Source organism: Callionymus lyra, chromosome 2, assembly GCF_982586985.1.
Source record: "Callionymus lyra chromosome 2, fCalLyr1.hap1.1, whole genome shotgun sequence".
NCBI classification, from domain to species: domain Eukaryota; kingdom Metazoa; phylum Chordata; class Actinopteri; order Syngnathiformes; family Callionymidae; genus Callionymus; species Callionymus lyra.
In genome coordinates, this window is record NC_141819.1 from 42,318,867 (window position 1) to 42,335,981 (window position 17,115).

At 44.7% G+C, this 17,115-nt stretch overlaps 13 non-coding genes across 13 annotated transcripts; all 13 read right to left on the reverse strand.

The window, feature by feature from the left end:
• Positions 1–511: 511 nt before the first annotated feature.
• On the reverse strand, positions 512–583 carry trnad-guc (transfer RNA aspartic acid (anticodon GUC)). The gene has a single exon. It is a non-coding gene; the product is annotated as a tRNA-Asp (tRNA).
• Positions 584–1,563: 980 nt separating this feature from the next.
• On the reverse strand, positions 1,564–1,635 carry trnad-guc (transfer RNA aspartic acid (anticodon GUC)). The gene has a single exon. It is a non-coding gene; the product is annotated as a tRNA-Asp (tRNA).
• A 454-nt stretch (positions 1,636–2,089) lies between these two features.
• trnad-guc (transfer RNA aspartic acid (anticodon GUC)) lies at positions 2,090–2,161 on the reverse strand. The gene has a single exon. It is a non-coding gene; the product is annotated as a tRNA-Asp (tRNA).
• A 980-nt stretch (positions 2,162–3,141) lies between these two features.
• On the reverse strand, positions 3,142–3,213 carry trnad-guc (transfer RNA aspartic acid (anticodon GUC)). The gene has a single exon. It is a non-coding gene; the product is annotated as a tRNA-Asp (tRNA).
• A 454-nt stretch (positions 3,214–3,667) lies between these two features.
• On the reverse strand, positions 3,668–3,739 carry trnad-guc (transfer RNA aspartic acid (anticodon GUC)). The gene has a single exon. It is a non-coding gene; the product is annotated as a tRNA-Asp (tRNA).
• A 980-nt stretch (positions 3,740–4,719) lies between these two features.
• Positions 4,720–4,791, reverse strand: trnad-guc (transfer RNA aspartic acid (anticodon GUC)). Its single transcript has one exon. It is a non-coding gene; the product is annotated as a tRNA-Asp (tRNA).
• A 454-nt stretch (positions 4,792–5,245) lies between these two features.
• Positions 5,246–5,317, reverse strand: trnad-guc (transfer RNA aspartic acid (anticodon GUC)). Its single transcript has one exon. It is a non-coding gene; the product is annotated as a tRNA-Asp (tRNA).
• Positions 5,318–6,297: 980 nt separating this feature from the next.
• trnad-guc (transfer RNA aspartic acid (anticodon GUC)) lies at positions 6,298–6,369 on the reverse strand. Its single transcript has one exon. It is a non-coding gene; the product is annotated as a tRNA-Asp (tRNA).
• A 454-nt stretch (positions 6,370–6,823) lies between these two features.
• Positions 6,824–6,895, reverse strand: trnad-guc (transfer RNA aspartic acid (anticodon GUC)). The gene has a single exon. It is a non-coding gene; the product is annotated as a tRNA-Asp (tRNA).
• A 2,558-nt stretch (positions 6,896–9,453) lies between these two features.
• trnad-guc (transfer RNA aspartic acid (anticodon GUC)) lies at positions 9,454–9,525 on the reverse strand. The gene has a single exon. It is a non-coding gene; the product is annotated as a tRNA-Asp (tRNA).
• A 980-nt stretch (positions 9,526–10,505) lies between these two features.
• On the reverse strand, positions 10,506–10,577 carry trnad-guc (transfer RNA aspartic acid (anticodon GUC)). Its single transcript has one exon. It is a non-coding gene; the product is annotated as a tRNA-Asp (tRNA).
• A 454-nt stretch (positions 10,578–11,031) lies between these two features.
• Positions 11,032–11,103, reverse strand: trnad-guc (transfer RNA aspartic acid (anticodon GUC)). Its single transcript has one exon. It is a non-coding gene; the product is annotated as a tRNA-Asp (tRNA).
• A 1,498-nt stretch (positions 11,104–12,601) lies between these two features.
• trnad-guc (transfer RNA aspartic acid (anticodon GUC)) lies at positions 12,602–12,673 on the reverse strand. The gene has a single exon. It is a non-coding gene; the product is annotated as a tRNA-Asp (tRNA).
• Positions 12,674–17,115: the final 4,442 nt, after the last annotated feature.

Sequence of the window (17,115 nt, forward strand, 5' to 3'; positions counted from 1 at the left end):
TCGAACCCCGGTCTTCCGCGTGACAGGCGGAGATACTGTCCACTATACTAACGAGGATTGGACTCTATTGTAGAGCACAGAAGTGCGTCAGAAAATACGTCCTGGAATTATTTTCAGATGTGCCAAACCTAGCCTACCCAAGGATTTGCAGTGTAGAGAAAACAAAACAGTTTGCTGCTGCCATTAACTGCTTCGGGAGAAAGAAGACATGGACCAATAGACAAACATTCTGGCAGGGCTAGTGGCGCAACGGATAACGCGTCTGACTACGGATCAGAAGATTCTAGAGTGATAGCAAAAGGGTGGGTCTCCTGCCGAGGTTCATGAACCTTGTGGACCATATTCTTTTGATTGAACTTCTTTGTATTGAGATGAGGATCTCAGAATAGGCTGGCAGAGTAGATAGCAAGATTTAGATGGTGGCCCACACAAGGCTTTTATTCACTTCCGATAGTTCTCAATCTCCAAGAATAGATAGCAGATGGGAAGATCAGTGAAAAATGAGAGAGCCCTCCCCGTCGGGGAATCGAACCCCGGTCTTCCGCGTGACAGGCGGAGATACTGTCCACTATACTAACGAGGATTGGACTCTATTGTAGAGCACAGAAGTAGGTCAGAAAATACGTCCTGCAATTATTTTCAGATGTGCCAAACCTAGCCTACCCAAGGATTTGCAGTGTAGAGAAAACAAAACAGTTTGCTGCTGCCATTAACTGCTTCGGGAGAAAGAAGACATGGACCAATAGAAAAACATTCTGGCAGGGCTAGTGGCGCAACGGATAACGCGTCTGACTACGGATCAGAAGATTCTAGAGTGATAGCAAAAGGTTGGGTCTCCTGCCGAGGTTCATGAACCTTGTGGACCATATTCTTTTGATTGAACTTCTTTGTATTGAGATGAGGATCTCAGAATAGGCTGGCAGAGTAGATAGCACGATTTAGATGGTGGCCCACACAAGGCTTTTATTCACTTTCGATAGTTCTCAATCTCCAAGAAGAGATAGCAGATGGGAAGATCAGTGAAAAATGATAGAGGCCTCCCCGTCAGGGAATCGAACCCCGGTCTTCCTCGTGACAGGCGGAGATACTGTCCACTATACTAACGAGGATTGGACTCTATTGTAGAGCACAGAAGTGCGTCACAAAATACGTCCTGGAATTATTTTCAAATGTGCCAAACCTAGCCTACCCAAGGATTTGCAGTGTAGAGAAAACAAAACAGTTTGCTGCTGCCATTAACTGCTTCGGGAGAAAGAAGACATGGACCAATAGACAAACATTCTGGCAGGGCTAGTGGCGCAATGGATAACGTGTCTGACTACGGATCAGAATATTCTAGAGTGATAGCAAAAGGGTGGGTCTCCTGCCAAGGTTCATGAACCTTGTGGACCATATTCTTTTGGTTGAACTTCTTTGTATTGAGATGAGGATCTCAGAATAGGCTGGCAGAGTAGATAGCACGATTTAGATGGTGGCCCACACAAGGCTTTTATTCACTTCCGATAGTTCTCAATCTCCAAGAAGAGATAGCAGATGGGAAGATCAGTGAAAAATGATAGAGGCCTCCCCGTCGGGGAATCGAACCCCGGTCTTCCGCGTGACAGGCGGAGATACTGTCCACTATACTAACGAGGATTGGACTCTATTGTAGAGCACAGAAGTGCGTCACAAAATACGTCCTGGAATTATTTTCAGATGTGCCAAACCTAGCCTACCCAAGGATTTGCAGTGTAGAGAAAACAAAACAGTTTGCTGCTGCCATTAACTACTTCGGGAGAAAGAAGACATGGACCAATAGACAAACATTCTGGCAGGGCTAGTGGCGCAACGGATAACGCGTCTGACTACGGATCAGAAGATTCTAGAGTGATAGCAAAAGGGTGGGTCTCCTGCCGAGGTTCATGAACCTTGTGGACCATATTCTTTTGATTGAACTTCTTTGTATTGAGATGAGGATCTCAGAATAGGCTGGCAGAGTAGATAGCAAGATTTAGATGGTGGCCCACACAAGGCTTTTATTCACTTCCGATAGTTCTCAATCTCCAAGAATAGATAGCAGATGGGAAGATCAGTGAAAAATGAGAGAGCCCTCCCCGTCGGGGAATCGAACCCCGGTCTTCCGCGTGACAGGCGGAGATACTGTCCACTATACTAACGAGGATTGGACTCTATTGTAGAGCACAGAAGTAGGTCAGAAAATACGTCCTGCAATTATTTTCAGATGTGCCAAACCTAGCCTACCCAAGGATTTGCAGTGTAGAGAAAACAAAACAGTTTGCTGCTGCCATTAACTGCTTCGGGAGAAAGAAGACATGGACCAATAGAAAAACATTCTGGCAGGGCTAGTGGCGCAACGGATAACGCGTCTGACTACGGATCAGAAGATTCTAGAGTGATAGCAAAAGGTTGGGTCTCCTGCCGAGGTTCATGAACCTTGTGGACCATATTCTTTTGATTGAACTTCTTTGTATTGAGATGAGGATCTCAGAATAGGCTGGCAGAGTAGATAGCACGATTTAGATGGTGGCCCACACAAGGCTTTTATTCACTTTCGATAGTTCTCAATCTCCAAGAAGAGATAGCAGATGGGAAGATCAGTGAAAAATGATAGAGGCCTCCCCGTCAGGGAATCGAACCCCGGTCTTCCTCGTGACAGGCGGAGATACTGTCCACTATACTAACGAGGATTGGACTCTATTGTAGAGCACAGAAGTGCGTCACAAAATACGTCCTGGAATTATTTTCAAATGTGCCAAACCTAGCCTACCCAAGGATTTGCAGTGTAGAGAAAACAAAACAGTTTGCTGCTGCCATTAACTGCTTCGGGAGAAAGAAGACATGGACCAATAGACAAACATTCTGGCAGGGCTAGTGGCGCAATGGATAACGTGTCTGACTACGGATCAGAATATTCTAGAGTGATAGCAAAAGGGTGGGTCTCCTGCCAAGGTTCATGAACCTTGTGGACCATATTCTTTTGGTTGAACTTCTTTGTATTGAGATGAGGATCTCAGAATAGGCTGGCAGAGTAGATAGCACGATTTAGATGGTGGCCCACACAAGGCTTTTATTCACTTCCGATAGTTCTCAATCTCCAAGAAGAGATAGCAGATGGGAAGATCAGTGAAAAATGATAGAGGCCTCCCCGTCGGGGAATCGAACCCCGGTCTTCCGCGTGACAGGCGGAGATACTGTCCACTATACTAACGAGGATTGGACTCTATTGTAGAGCACAGAAGTGCGTCAGAAAATACGTCCTGGAATTATTTTCAGATGTGCCAAACCTAGCCTACCCAAGGATTTGCAGTGTAGAGAAAACAAAACAGTTTGCTGCTGCCATTAACTACTTCGGGAGAAAGAAGACATGGACCAATAGACAAACATTCTGGCAGGGCTAGTGGCGCAACGGATAACGCGTCTGACTACGGATCAGAAGATTCTAGAGTGATAGCAAAAGGGTGGGTCTCCTGCCGAGGTTCATGAACCTTGTGGACCATATTCTTTTGATTGAACTTCTTTGTATTGAGATGAGGATCTCAGAATAGGCTGGCAGAGTAGATAGCAAGATTTAGATGGTGGCCCACACAAGGCTTTTATTCACTTCCGATAGTTCTCAATCTCCAAGAATAGATAGCAGATGGGAAGATCAGTGAAAAATGAGAGAGCCCTCCCCGTCGGGGAATCGAACCCCGGTCTTCCGCGTGACAGGCGGAGATACTGTCCACTATACTAACGAGGATTGGACTCTATTGTAGAGCACAGAAGTAGGTCAGAAAATACGTCCTGCAATTATTTTCAGATGTGCCAAACCTAGCCTACCCAAGGATTTGCAGTGTAGAGAAAACAAAACAGTTTGCTGCTGCCATTAACTGCTTCGGGAGAAAGAAGACATGGACCAATAGAAAAACATTCTGGCAGGGCTAGTGGCGCAACGGATAACGCGTCTGACTACGGATCAGAAGATTCTAGAGTGATAGCAAAAGGTTGGGTCTCCTGCCGAGGTTCATGAACCTTGTGGACCATATTCTTTTGATTGAACTTCTTTGTATTGAGATGAGGATCTCAGAATAGGCTGGCAGAGTAGATAGCACGATTTAGATGGTGGCCCACACAAGGCTTTTATTCACTTTCGATAGTTCTCAATCTCCAAGAAGAGATAGCAGATGGGAAGATCAGTGAAAAATGATAGAGGCCTCCCCGTCAGGGAATCGAACCCCGGTCTTCCTCGTGACAGGCGGAGATACTGTCCACTATACTAACGAGGATTGGACTCTATTGTAGAGCACAGAAGTGCGTCACAAAATACGTCCTGGAATTATTTTCAAATGTGCCAAACCTAGCCTACCCAAGGATTTGCAGTGTAGAGAAAACAAAACAGTTTGCTGCTGCCATTAACTGCTTCGGGAGAAAGAAGACATGGACCAATAGACAAACATTCTGGCAGGGCTAGTGGCGCAATGGATAACGTGTCTGACTACGGATCAGAATATTCTAGAGTGATAGCAAAAGGGTGGGTCTCCTGCCAAGGTTCATGAACCTTGTGGACCATATTCTTTTGGTTGAACTTCTTTGTATTGAGATGAGGATCTCAGAATAGGCTGGCAGAGTAGATAGCACGATTTAGATGGTGGCCCACACAAGGCTTTTATTCACTTCCGATAGTTCTCAATCTCCAAGAAGAGATAGCAGATGGGAAGATCAGTGAAAAATGATAGAGGCCTCCCCGTCGGGGAATCGAACCCCGGTCTTCCGCGTGACAGGCGGAGATACTGTCCACTATACTAACGAGGATTGGACTCTATTGTAGAGCACAGAAGTGCGTCAGAAAATACGTCCTGGAATTATTTTCAGATGTGCCAAACCTAGCCTACCCAAGGATTTGCAGTGTAGAGAAAACAAAACAGTTTGCTGCTGCCATTAACTACTTCGGGAGAAAGAAGACATGGACCAATAGACAAACATTCTGGCAGGGCTAGTGGCGCAACGGATAACGCGTCTGACTACGGATCAGAAGATTCTAGAGTGATAGCAAAAGGGTGGGTCTCCTGCCGAGGTTCATGAACCTTGTGGACCATATTCTTTTGATTGAACTTCTTTGTATTGAGATGAGGATCTCAGAATAGGCTGGCAGAGTAGATAGCAAGATTTAGATGGTGGCCCACACAAGGCTTTTATTCACTTCCGATAGTTCTCAATCTCCAAGAATAGATAGCAGATGGGAAGATCAGTGAAAAATGAGAGAGCCCTCCCCGTCGGGGAATCGAACCCCGGTCTTCCGCGTGACAGGCGGAGATACTGTCCACTATACTAACGAGGATTGGACTCTATTGTAGAGCACAGAAGTAGGTCAGAAAATACGTCCTGCAATTATTTTCAGATGTGCCAAACCTAGCCTACCCAAGGATTTGCAGTGTAGAGAAAACAAAACAGTTTGCTGCTGCCATTAACTGCTTCGGGAGAAAGAAGACATGGACCAATAGAAAAACATTCTGGCAGGGCTAGTGGCGCAACGGATAACGCGTCTGACTACGGATCAGAAGATTCTAGAGTGATAGCAAAAGGTTGGGTCTCCTGCCGAGGTTCATGAACCTTGTGGACCATATTCTTTTGATTGAACTTCTTTGTATTGAGATGAGGATCTCAGAATAGGCTGGCAGAGTAGATAGCACGATTTAGATGGTGGCCCACACAAGGCTTTTATTCACTTTCGATAGTTCTCAATCTCCAAGAAGAGATAGCAGATGGGAAGATCAGTGAAAAATGATAGAGGCCTCCCCGTCAGGGAATCGAACCCCGGTCTTCCTCGTGACAGGCGGAGATACTGTCCACTATACTAACGAGGATTGGACTCTATTGTAGAGCACAGAAGTGCGTCACAAAATACGTCCTGGAATTATTTTCAAATGTGCCAAACCTAGCCTACCCAAGGATTTGCAGTGTAGAGAAAACAAAACAGTTTGCTGCTGCCATTAACTGCTTCGGGAGAAAGAAGACATGGACCAATAGACAAACATTCTGGCAGGGCTAGTGGCGCAATGGATAACGTGTCTGACTACGGATCAGAATATTCTAGAGTGATAGCAAAAGGGTGGGTCTCCTGCCAAGGTTCATGAACCTTGTGGACCATATTCTTTTGGTTGAACTTCTTTGTATTGAGATGAGGATCTCAGAATAGGCTGGCAGAGTAGATAGCACGATTTAGATGGTGGCCCACACAAGGCTTTTATTCACTTCCGATAGTTCTCAATCTCCAAGAAGAGATAGCAGATGGGAAGATCAGTGAAAAATGATAGAGGCCTCCCCGTCGGGGAATCGAACCCCGGTCTTCCGCGTGACAGGCGGAGATACTGTCCACTATACTAACGAGGATTGGACTCTATTGTAGAGCACAGAAGTGCGTCAGAAAATACGTCCTGGAATTATTTTCAGATGTGCCAAACCTAGCCTACCCAAGGATTTGCAGTGTAGAGAAAACAAAACAGTTTGCTGCTGCCATTAACTACTTCGGGAGAAAGAAGACATGGACCAATAGACAAACATTCTGGCAGGGCTAGTGGCGCAACGGATAACGCGTCTGACTACGGATCAGAAGATTCTAGAGTGATAGCAAAAGGGTGGGTCTCCTGCCGAGGTTCATGAACCTTGTGGACCATATTCTTTTGATTGAACTTCTTTGTATTGAGATGAGGATCTCAGAATAGGCTGGCAGAGTAGATAGCAAGATTTAGATGGTGGCCCACACAAGGCTTTTATTCACTTCCGATAGTTCTCAATCTCCAAGAATAGATAGCAGATGGGAAGATCAGTGAAAAATGAGAGAGCCCTCCCCGTCGGGGAATCGAACCCCGGTCTTCCGCGTGACAGGCGGAGATACTGTCCACTATACTAACGAGGATTGGACTCTATTGTAGAGCACAGAAGTAGGTCAGAAAATACGTCCTGCAATTATTTTCAGATGTGCCAAACCTAGCCTACCCAAGGATTTGCAGTGTAGAGAAAACAAAACAGTTTGCTGCTGCCATTAACTGCTTCGGGAGAAAGAAGACATGGACCAATAGAAAAACATTCTGGCAGGGCTAGTGGCGCAACGGATAACGCGTCTGACTACGGATCAGAAGATTCTAGAGTGATAGCAAAAGGTTGGGTCTCCTGCCGAGGTTCATGAACCTTGTGGACCATATTCTTTTGATTGAACTTCTTTGTATTGAGATGAGGATCTCAGAATAGGCTGGCAGAGTAGATAGCACGATTTAGATGGTGGCCCACACAAGGCTTTTATTCACTTTCGATAGTTCTCAATCTCCAAGAAGAGATAGCAGATGGGAAGATCAGTGAAAAATGATAGAGGCCTCCCCGTCGGGGAATCGAACCCCGGTCTTCCTCGTGACAGGCGGAGATACTGTCCACTATACTAACGAGGATTGGACTCTATTGTAGAGCACAGAAGTGCGTCACAAAATACGTCCTGGAATTATTTTCAAATGTGCCAAACCTAGCCTACCCAAGGATTTGCAGTGTAGAGAAAACAAAACAGTTTGCTGCTGCCATTAACTGCTTCGGGAGAAAGAAGACATGGACCAATAGACAAACATTCTGGCAGGGCTAGTGGCGCAATGGATAACGTGTCTGACTACGGATCAGAATATTCTAGAGTGATAGCAAAAGGGTGGGTCTCCTGCCAAGGTTCATGAACCTTGTGGACCATATTCTTTTGGTTGAACTTCTTTGTATTGAGATGAGGATCTCAGAATAGGCTGGCAGAGTAGATAGCACGATTTAGATGGTGGCCCACACAAGGCTTTTATTCACTTCTGATAGTTCTCAATCTCCAAGAAGAGATAGCAGATGGGAAGATCAGTGAAAAATGATAGAGGCCTCCCCGTCGGGGAATCGAAGCCCGGTCTTCCGCGTGACAGGCGGAGATACTGTCCACTATACTAACGAGGATTGGACTCTATTGTAGAGCACAGAAGTGCGTCACAAAATACGTCCTGGAATTATTTTCAGATGTGCCAAACCTAGCCTACCCAAGGATTTGCAGTGTAGAGAAAACAAAACAGTTTGCTGCTGCCATTAACTGCTTCGGGAGAAAGAAGACATGGACCAATAGACAAACATTCTGGCAGGGCTAGTGGCGCAACGGATAACGCGTCTGACTACGGATCAGAAGATTCTAGAGTGATAGCAAAAGGGTGGGTCTCCTGCCGAGGTTCATGAACCTTGTGGACCATATTCTTTTGATTGAACTTCTTTGTATTGAGATGAGGATCTCAGAATAGGCTGGCAGAGTAGATAGCAAGATTTAGATGGTGGCCCACACAAGGCTTTTATTCACTTCCGATAGTTCTCAATCTCCAAGAATAGATAGCAGATGGGAAGATCAGTAAAAAATGAGAGAGCCCTCCCCGTCGGGGAATCGAACCCCGGTCTTCCGCATGACAGGCGGAGATACTGTCCACTATACTAACGAGGATTGGACTCTATTGTAGAGCACAGAAGTAGGTCAGAAAATACGTCCTGCAATTATTTTCAGATGTGCCAAACCTAGCCTACCCAAGGATTTGCAGTGTAGAGAAAACAAAACAGTTTGCTGCTGCCATTAACTGCTTCGGGAGAAAGAAGACATGGACCAATAGAAAAACATTCTGGCAGGGCTAGTGGCGCAACGGATAACGCGTCTGACTACGGATCAGAAGATTCTAGAGTGATAGCAAAAGGTTGGGTCTCCTGCCGAGGTTCATGAACCTTGTGGACCATATTCTTTTGATTGAACTTCTTTGTATTGAGATGAGGATCTCAGAATAGGCTGGCAGAGTAGATAGCACGATTTAGATGGTGGCCCACACAAGGCTTTTATTCACTTTCGATAGTTCTCAATCTCCAAGAAGAGATAGCAGATGGGAAGATCAGTGAAAAATGATAGAGGCCTCCCCGTCGGGGAATCGAACCCCGGTCTTCCGCGTGACAGGCGGAGATACTGTCCACTATACTTACGAGGATTGGACTCTATTGTAGAGCACAGAAGTGCGTCACAAAATACGTCCTGGAATTATTTTCAGATGTGCCAAACCTAGCCTACCCAAGGATTTGCAGTGTAGAGAAAACAAAACAGTTTGCTGCTGCCATTAACTGCTTCGGGAGAAAGAAGACATGGACCAATAGACAAACATTCTGGCAGGGCTAGTGGTGCAATGGATAACGTGTCTGACTACGGATCAGAAGATTCTAGAGTGATAGCAAAAGGGTGGGTCTCCTGCCAAGGTTCATGAACCTTGTGGACCATATTCTTTTGGTTGAACTTCTTTGTATTGAGATGAGGATCTCAGAATAGGCTGGCAGAGTAGATAGCACGATTTAGATGGTGGCCCACACAAGGCTTTTATTCACTTCCGATAGTTCTCAATCTCCAAGAAGAGATAGCAGATGGGAAGATCAGTGAAAAATGATAGAGGCCTCCCCGTCGGGGAATCGAACCCCGGTCTTCCGCGTGACAGGCGGAGATACTGTCCACTATACTAACGAGGATTGGACTCTATTGTAGAGCACAGAAGTGCGTCAGAAAATACGTCCTGGAATTATTTTCAGATGTGCCAAACCTAGCCTACCCAAGGATTTGCAGTGTAGAGAAAACAAAACAGTTTGCTGCTGCCATTAACTGCTTCGGGAGAAAGAAGACATGGACCAATAGACAAACATTCTGGCAGGGCTAGTGGCGCAATGGATAACGTGTCTGACTACGGATCAGAAGATTCTTGAGTGATAGCAAAAGGGTGGGTCTCCTGCCAAGGTTCATGAACCTTGTGGACCATATTCTTTTGGTTGAACTTCTTTGTATTGAGATGAGGATCTAAGAATAGGCTGGCAGAGTAGATAGCACGATTTAGATGGTGGCCCACACAAGGCTTTTATTCACTTCCGATAGTTCTCAATCTCCAAGAAGAGATAGCAGATGGGAAGATCAGTGAAAAATGAGAGAGCCCTCCCCATCGGGGAATCGAACCCCGGTCTTCCGCGTGACAGGCAGAGATACTGTCCACTATACTAACGAGGATTGGACTCTATTGTAGAGCACAGAAGTGCGTCACAAAATACGTCCTGGAATTATTTTCAGATGTGCCAAACCTAGCCTACCCAAGGATTTGCAGTGTAGAGAAAACAAAACAGTTTGCTGCTGCCATTAACTGCTTCGGGAGAAAGAAGACATGGACCAATAGACAAACATTCTGGCAGGGCTAGTGGCGCAACGGATAACGCGTCTGACTACGGATCAGAAGATTCTAGAGTGATAGCAAAAGGGTGGGTCTCCTGCCGAGGTTCATGAACCTTGTGGACCATATTCTTTTGATTGAACTTCTTTGTATTGAGATGAGGATCTCAGAATAGGCTGGCAGAGTAGATAGCAAGATTTAGATGGTGGCCCACACAAGGCTTTTATTCACTTCCGATAGTTCTCAATCTCCAAGAATAGATAGCAGATGGGAAGATCAGTAAAAAATGAGAGAGCCCTCCCCGTCGGGGAATCGAACCCCGGTCTTCCGCGTGACAGGCGGAGATACTGTCCACTATACTAACGAGGATTGGACTCTATTGTAGAGCACAGAAGTAGGTCAGAAAATACGTCCTGCAATTATTTTCAGATGTGCCAAACCTAGCCTACCCAAGGATTTGCAGTGTAGAGAAAACAAAACAGTTTGCTGCTGCCATTAACTGCTTCGGGAGAAAGAAGACATGGACCAATAGAAAAACATTCTGGCAGGGCTAGTGGTGCAACGGATAACGCGTCTGACTACGGATCAGAAGATTCTAGAGTGATAGCAAAAGGTTGGGTCTCCTGCCGAGGTTCATGAACCTTGTGGACCATATTCTTTTGATTGAACTTCTTTGTATTGAGATGAGGATCTCAGAATAGGCTGGCAGAGTAGATAGCACGATTTAGATGGTGGCCCACACAAGGCTTTTATTCACTTCCGATAGTTCTCAATCTCCAAGAAGAGATAGCAGATGGGAAGATCAGTGAAAAATGATAGAGGCCTCCTCGTCGGGGAATCGAACCCCGGTCTTCCGCGTGACAGGCGGAGATACTGTCCACTATACTAACGAGGATTGGACTCTATTGTAGAGCACAGAAGTGCGTCACAAAATACGTCCTGGAATTATTTTCAGATGTGCCAAACCTAGCCTACCCAAGGATTTGCAGTGTAGAGAAAACAAAACAGTTTGCTGCTGCCATTAACTGCTTCGGGAGAAAGAAGACATGGACCAATAGACAAACATTCTGGCAGGGCTAGTGGCGCAATGGATAACGTGTCTGACTACGGATCAGAAGATTCTAGAGTGATAGCAAAAGGGTGGGTCTCCTGCCAACGTTCATGAACCTTGTGGACAATATTCTTTTGGTTGAACTTCTTTGTATTGAGATGAGGATCTCAGAATAGGCTGGCAGAGTAGATAGCACGATTTAGATGGTGGCCCACACAAGGCTTTTATTCACTTCCGATAGTTCTCAATCTCCAAGAAGAGATAGCAGACGGGAAGATCAGTGAAAAATGAGAGAGCCCTCCCCGTCGGGGAATCGAACCCCAGTCTTCCGCGTGACAGGCGGAGATACTGTCCACTATACTAACGAGGATTGGACTCTATTGTAGAGCACAGAAGTAGGTCAGAAAATACGTCCTGGAATTATTTTCAGATGTGCCAAACCTAGCCTACCCAAGGATTTGCAGTGTAGAGAACAGTTTGCTGCTGCCATTAACTGCTTCGGGAGAAAGAATACATGGACCAATAGACAAACATTCTGGCAGGGCTAATGGCGCAATGGATAACGTGTCTGACTACGGATCAGAAGATTCTAGAGTGATAGCAAAAGGGTGGGTCTCCTGCCGAGGTTCATGAACCTTGTGGACCATATTCTTTTGATTGAACTTCTTTGTATTGAGATGAGGATCTCAGAATAGGCTGGCAGAGTAGATAGCACGATTTAGATGGTGGCCCACACAAGGCTTTTATTCACTTCCGATAGTTCTCAATCTCCAAGAAGAGATAGCAGATGGGAAGATCAGTGAAAAATGAGAGAGGCCTCCCCGTCGGGGAATCGAACCCCGGTCTTCCTCGTGACAGGCGGAGATACTGTCCACTATACTAACGAGGATTGGACTCTATTGTAGAGCACAGAAGTAGGTCAAAAAATACGTCCTGGAATTATTTTCAGATGTGCCAAACCTAGCCTACCCAAGGATTTGCAGTGTAGAGAAAACAAAACAGTTTGCTGCTGCCATTAACTGCTTCGGGAGAAAGAAGACATGGACCAATAGACAAACATTCTGGCAGGGCTAGTGGCGCAATGGATAACGTGTCTGACTACGGATCAGATGATTCTAGAGTGATAGCAAAAGGGTGGGTCTCCTGCCAACGTTCATGAACCTTGTGGACCATATTCTTTAGTTGAACTTCTTTGTATTGAGATGAGGATCTCAGAATAGGCTGGCAGAGTAGATAGCACGATTTAGATGGTGGCACACACAAGGCTTTTATTCACTTCCGATAGTTTTCAATCTCCAAGAAGAAATAGCAGATAGGAAGTTCAGTGAAAAATAATATAGGCCTCCCCGTCGGGGAATCGAACCCCGGTCTTCCGCGTGACAGGCGGAGATACTGTCCACTATACTAACGAGGATTGGACTCTAGTGTAGAGCACAGAAGTGCGTCACAAAATACGTCCTGGAATTATTTTCAGATGTGCCAAACCAGACACCCTCTCTATGTTTAAAAACAATCTTAAAACCTTACTTTTCGATAAAGCCTATAACTAACTTAACTGTTTATCTTTAGCTGCCATCCTTCATCCCAGCCGGTCAAAGCGGCAGGCCGTCAACAATGAGTCTGGTTCTGCTCAAGAAGAGATAGCAGATGGGAAAATTTGGGAATCAAACCCAGGTCTTAGGCATTATAGTCAGATATACTGTCCCCTATACTGACAAGGAGTGTGCGTTGCTGAACTGCATAAGGTAAGTAGCGTAATTGATTATCACTATACTGTGGACAATTGGACTTTTATGCTCATTCAGAGATAACAATGAACGTTGACAATTAACTCATCAGACAGAGTCACCCAAAACAATTATCTCTTTAGATCAACCGGTTGTGTGTGTGGGAGGTACTAAAAATTGTGTAAGAACCAACAATACTTTAAAATAGGGTTGACTATCAAGCACTAGTCCTTAGTAATAGTATTGATTCAATTAACTAAGTATATTATCTAACTTAGTAGCCCATACATATATTTATTAAATAGGGGGTAATATGTATGTATGTATACTGTGTATTTATATGGATACCTGCTTAGTACATGCTTACACATGATACTATATTACGTTATATTATGTTGTACTATATTTATCTTAATGATAATATTTTTGGATCTCTACTTACTATAGGTCAGCACAGCAGGAGGTGAAGTGATGCTTGAGGGAGGCAAAGGACACTTGCAGGAGGACGTTGGAGGGGAAGCTGAACGGGGAACAAATAAGAGAGTTCTGGGATGGTGTTAAAACCATCACTGGACACAAGACCAAGTCCTCTCTGACAGTGGATACGGTGGAAGAGGCAAACAGTCTCAACAACTTTTTCAACAGGTTTGAGCAGGCCACTTTACCCTCACTGTGGTCCCTTTACAACCTGCCCCACCTCCCTTTACCCACCTCAGCTCCACACAACCTCTTCTCAGCATCACTTCACTCCAGGTCCGCAAAGTAGTTCGGAGGATTTGTCCAGGGAATGCCGCTTGTCTCTACAAGGTGTCTGCTCGGCTACTAAAGACCTGCGCTGCTGAACTAGCTGAGCCACTCCAGCATGTCTTCATCCTCAGTCTACAGCTGGGAAAAGTTTCAGCCCTGTGGAAGACTTCATGTATCGTTCTAGTCCCGAAAAAGATCCGGCCGAGCGAACTAAATGATTACAGACCAGTGGCACTCACTTCACAGTTGATTAAGACACTGGAACAACTGGTCTTCAAACGTCTTAGACCACAAGTTCAGCACGCACAAGACTCCCTGCAGTTTAGCTACCAGTCTGCGGTTGGTGTAGAAGATTCCATCCTTCATCTTCTGTATCGGACCTACTCCCACCTGAATATAGGAAGCGCATCAGTGAGGATCCTGTTCCTGAACTTTTCTAGCGTCTTTAACACCATCCAGCCAGCTTTTCTGCAGGACAAACTGACACAGATGCATGTGGACCCTGGCCTGGTCTCCTGGATTTCGGACTATCTTACTGATCGATCACATTATGTCAGGCTGAAGGACGTCATGTCTTACACAGTGGTCTGCAGTACAGGAGCACCTCAAAGGACAGTACCGGCCCCTCTTCTCTCCATTTAAACTTTAGACTTTGCTATAACTCGAAGCTGAGCCTCGTCCAAAAGTATGCTGACGACACTGCAATTATTGGATGCATCAGGGACAACAGCGAGGACAAGTACAGCTGTCTGATATGTGACTTTGTGGACTGGCGTGAGAGGATCCACTTGCAGCTGAACACCTCAAAGACCAAGGAGCTGGTCTTGGACTTTGGGAGGTCCAGGACAAAGCAATGTCCAGAAGTGACGAGGTAGAGATAGTTTACAACTATAAGTACCTCAGTGTGTGGCTGGACAGTAAACTTAGATTTAGACTTATTTTTATTGTCATTGTACAGAAAAAAAACACAGTGAAACTGGCAACAACATTTTCTAGCTTGGTAACCGTTAAAAAACACAGCCTAGAATGAATGTATATAAAAAAGTATGAATATAAATATGATAAGTTAAAAAATAGTGCAATATAGTATACATAGAATAAATAAACAATGTTTTAAATATTGCATAGCTTGTGTTATATTGCATTTAGCAGTCTGATGGCCAGAGGGAAGAAGCTGTTGCTGAATCTTTCTGTTCTGCAGCGTATACTCAAACTGGAACTTTTTCGAAAGTTTTGGGCAGAACAGAGAGGGTGTGGTCCTTAACCACCCGCTCGAAACACCTTGCCTCTGCAATCGGGCGAAAGTCATAAGGCATGTGATCGTTGGTTGCAGTGGGATGATCATGGCAAACTTAAAGCACGGACAATAACCTGGATCATTGACGTTTTGTAGATGTTAGACCAGCTGGTCTGCAGCATTTTGTTCCCTCAGTCTTGCGTGCACCTCCTTAGTCATCCAAGGTTTCTGGTTGGCCCGTGTAATCAATTTTCCCTTTAATTCTTCATGTGTCTGAGCATACACGCTTGCTCCCTGAGCGCACTGAGGATCACTGTGAGCAACAGTTGTGCACACTGTTGCCACACACCAGTATCACACCTGTTCAACACATGGGATCATAGCAAATTGCATGGCTTATTGAAATAATCAAATTACAACAGCAATTTCCATTAGTTTACTTTTAATATTTTCGAGGGTTTACCACTCAACCGCTGAGCTACCGACTTTGGCCTACTTAAAATGAAAAAGAAAAAAGTCTTGTTCATGAGATGTGTAGTATGTTATATGTAAGAGTACTGCTTTGGCCATAGGGAGAGTCCTGCTTTGGCCTGGATGAGGGTCCAGTTGTGGCCTGGCTGAGGGACCTGTTCCTGAAGAAATGAGACATATACACCTTTCAGACATTTTGTTCACATTAAAACATTCACATTTTGCACAATGACATGTGTGCTGTAGCTTGTGATACAGTTAAAACTCTTTTTCTGTAAAATATCTAATTACACTGTTTTATTAGCCTTTCTACTGCCCATAAATCATCTAGTAGTAACAGCATTTAATGATTAATATTCATAAATAAAACAACTTAATAAATGTCACTAGAATATGTACAAATCTGACTTAAATATTACCTTATTTTTCACGTCTGTCTTTCTCACTTTTCCAATGGTTGTACACCTTGTCAAGGTTGATGGCTCTGTCTGCTTCTTGCTTTGACTTTATGCGCATAAGCTGGAAGCTTAAAATGTAACACAAATCTACAAGCTGTGAGATCTCCTTTAGCTCCTCACATCTAAGTGCTGCAGCCACCATATCAGAGAATGTGCTGATTGACCCCTGTTTAAGTTGTTGCTTCATTATGTACTTGAATTCAGCAGATTGACTGTTAATGGCCTCCATAGACTGTGTGTGGTGGAAAATGGCCTCATACTTTTTTTGCCAGTTTGGCAATGTCTGCTGATCCATAGTCAAGACTGATGTCTGAGCTCAGTGCTTCAATGTCAAATGAAACCCACTCCTTTAATTCATCCTCTGGAAAACGAGAATCCATGTGATAACAGAACTTACTAATAAAAATAATAATCTCACCAGTATTTCTGCCATCAGCTGATGAGGTCCCCATTGCCTCTTTGAAACGGTCACTCCACTGAACATCCTTCTTCTCATTCAAGTATTGGGACCGCAACTTCTCAGTCTTTGCTCGAGCAAAGCAGTGCCCTTCCATCACAGTCAGGTTGCGTCTTTGTAAAGAGAGGCAGAGGTGTGCTAGCTCATCCAAACCATCTCCCATAGCAGTGATAGTAACCTTGAACTTTGAATCACTCATCTTTTTGTAGCAGTAATTTGCCACTGGATCTCTGTTATCAGTGGATTCTCTTTTGCAGTATTCTTCAAGCACAGTGTAGTTCCTCAGAACAGCATTCACAGCATGGTGCCGTGACAGCCATCGCACTTCGTTCAGAGACCTGAATGACAGTGTATCTTCATCAAGCATCTTTGCTATGTCCTTCATTTTGCCCCTCTTCACAGTGGACTTAGAAATAGTGGAATATACAGTTCTAAGAAGCGTTTCCACATCTGGCATCAGAGGCACATCTTTCCAGGCATCATCAATGCCCAAGTCTTCTCTGTGGGCCACACAATGTTTTTCAGATAGGTGTGGTATTTGGTGCTTTCACAAAGCCGCAACTCAGTTGTGTCTTCCTAGCATTACTGCGGCACCATCGATGTCAGCATCACCATTTTCTGCATGTCCAGTCCATGTTTGGAGTAAAACTGAGTTATTGCCTGCACAATATCCTTAGCAGTGCATGCTGTCAGCTAGATGATGCCACCAAACACAGTTTTATAGTTGACATCATTTTCCTCTCTGTATTTAATATACTG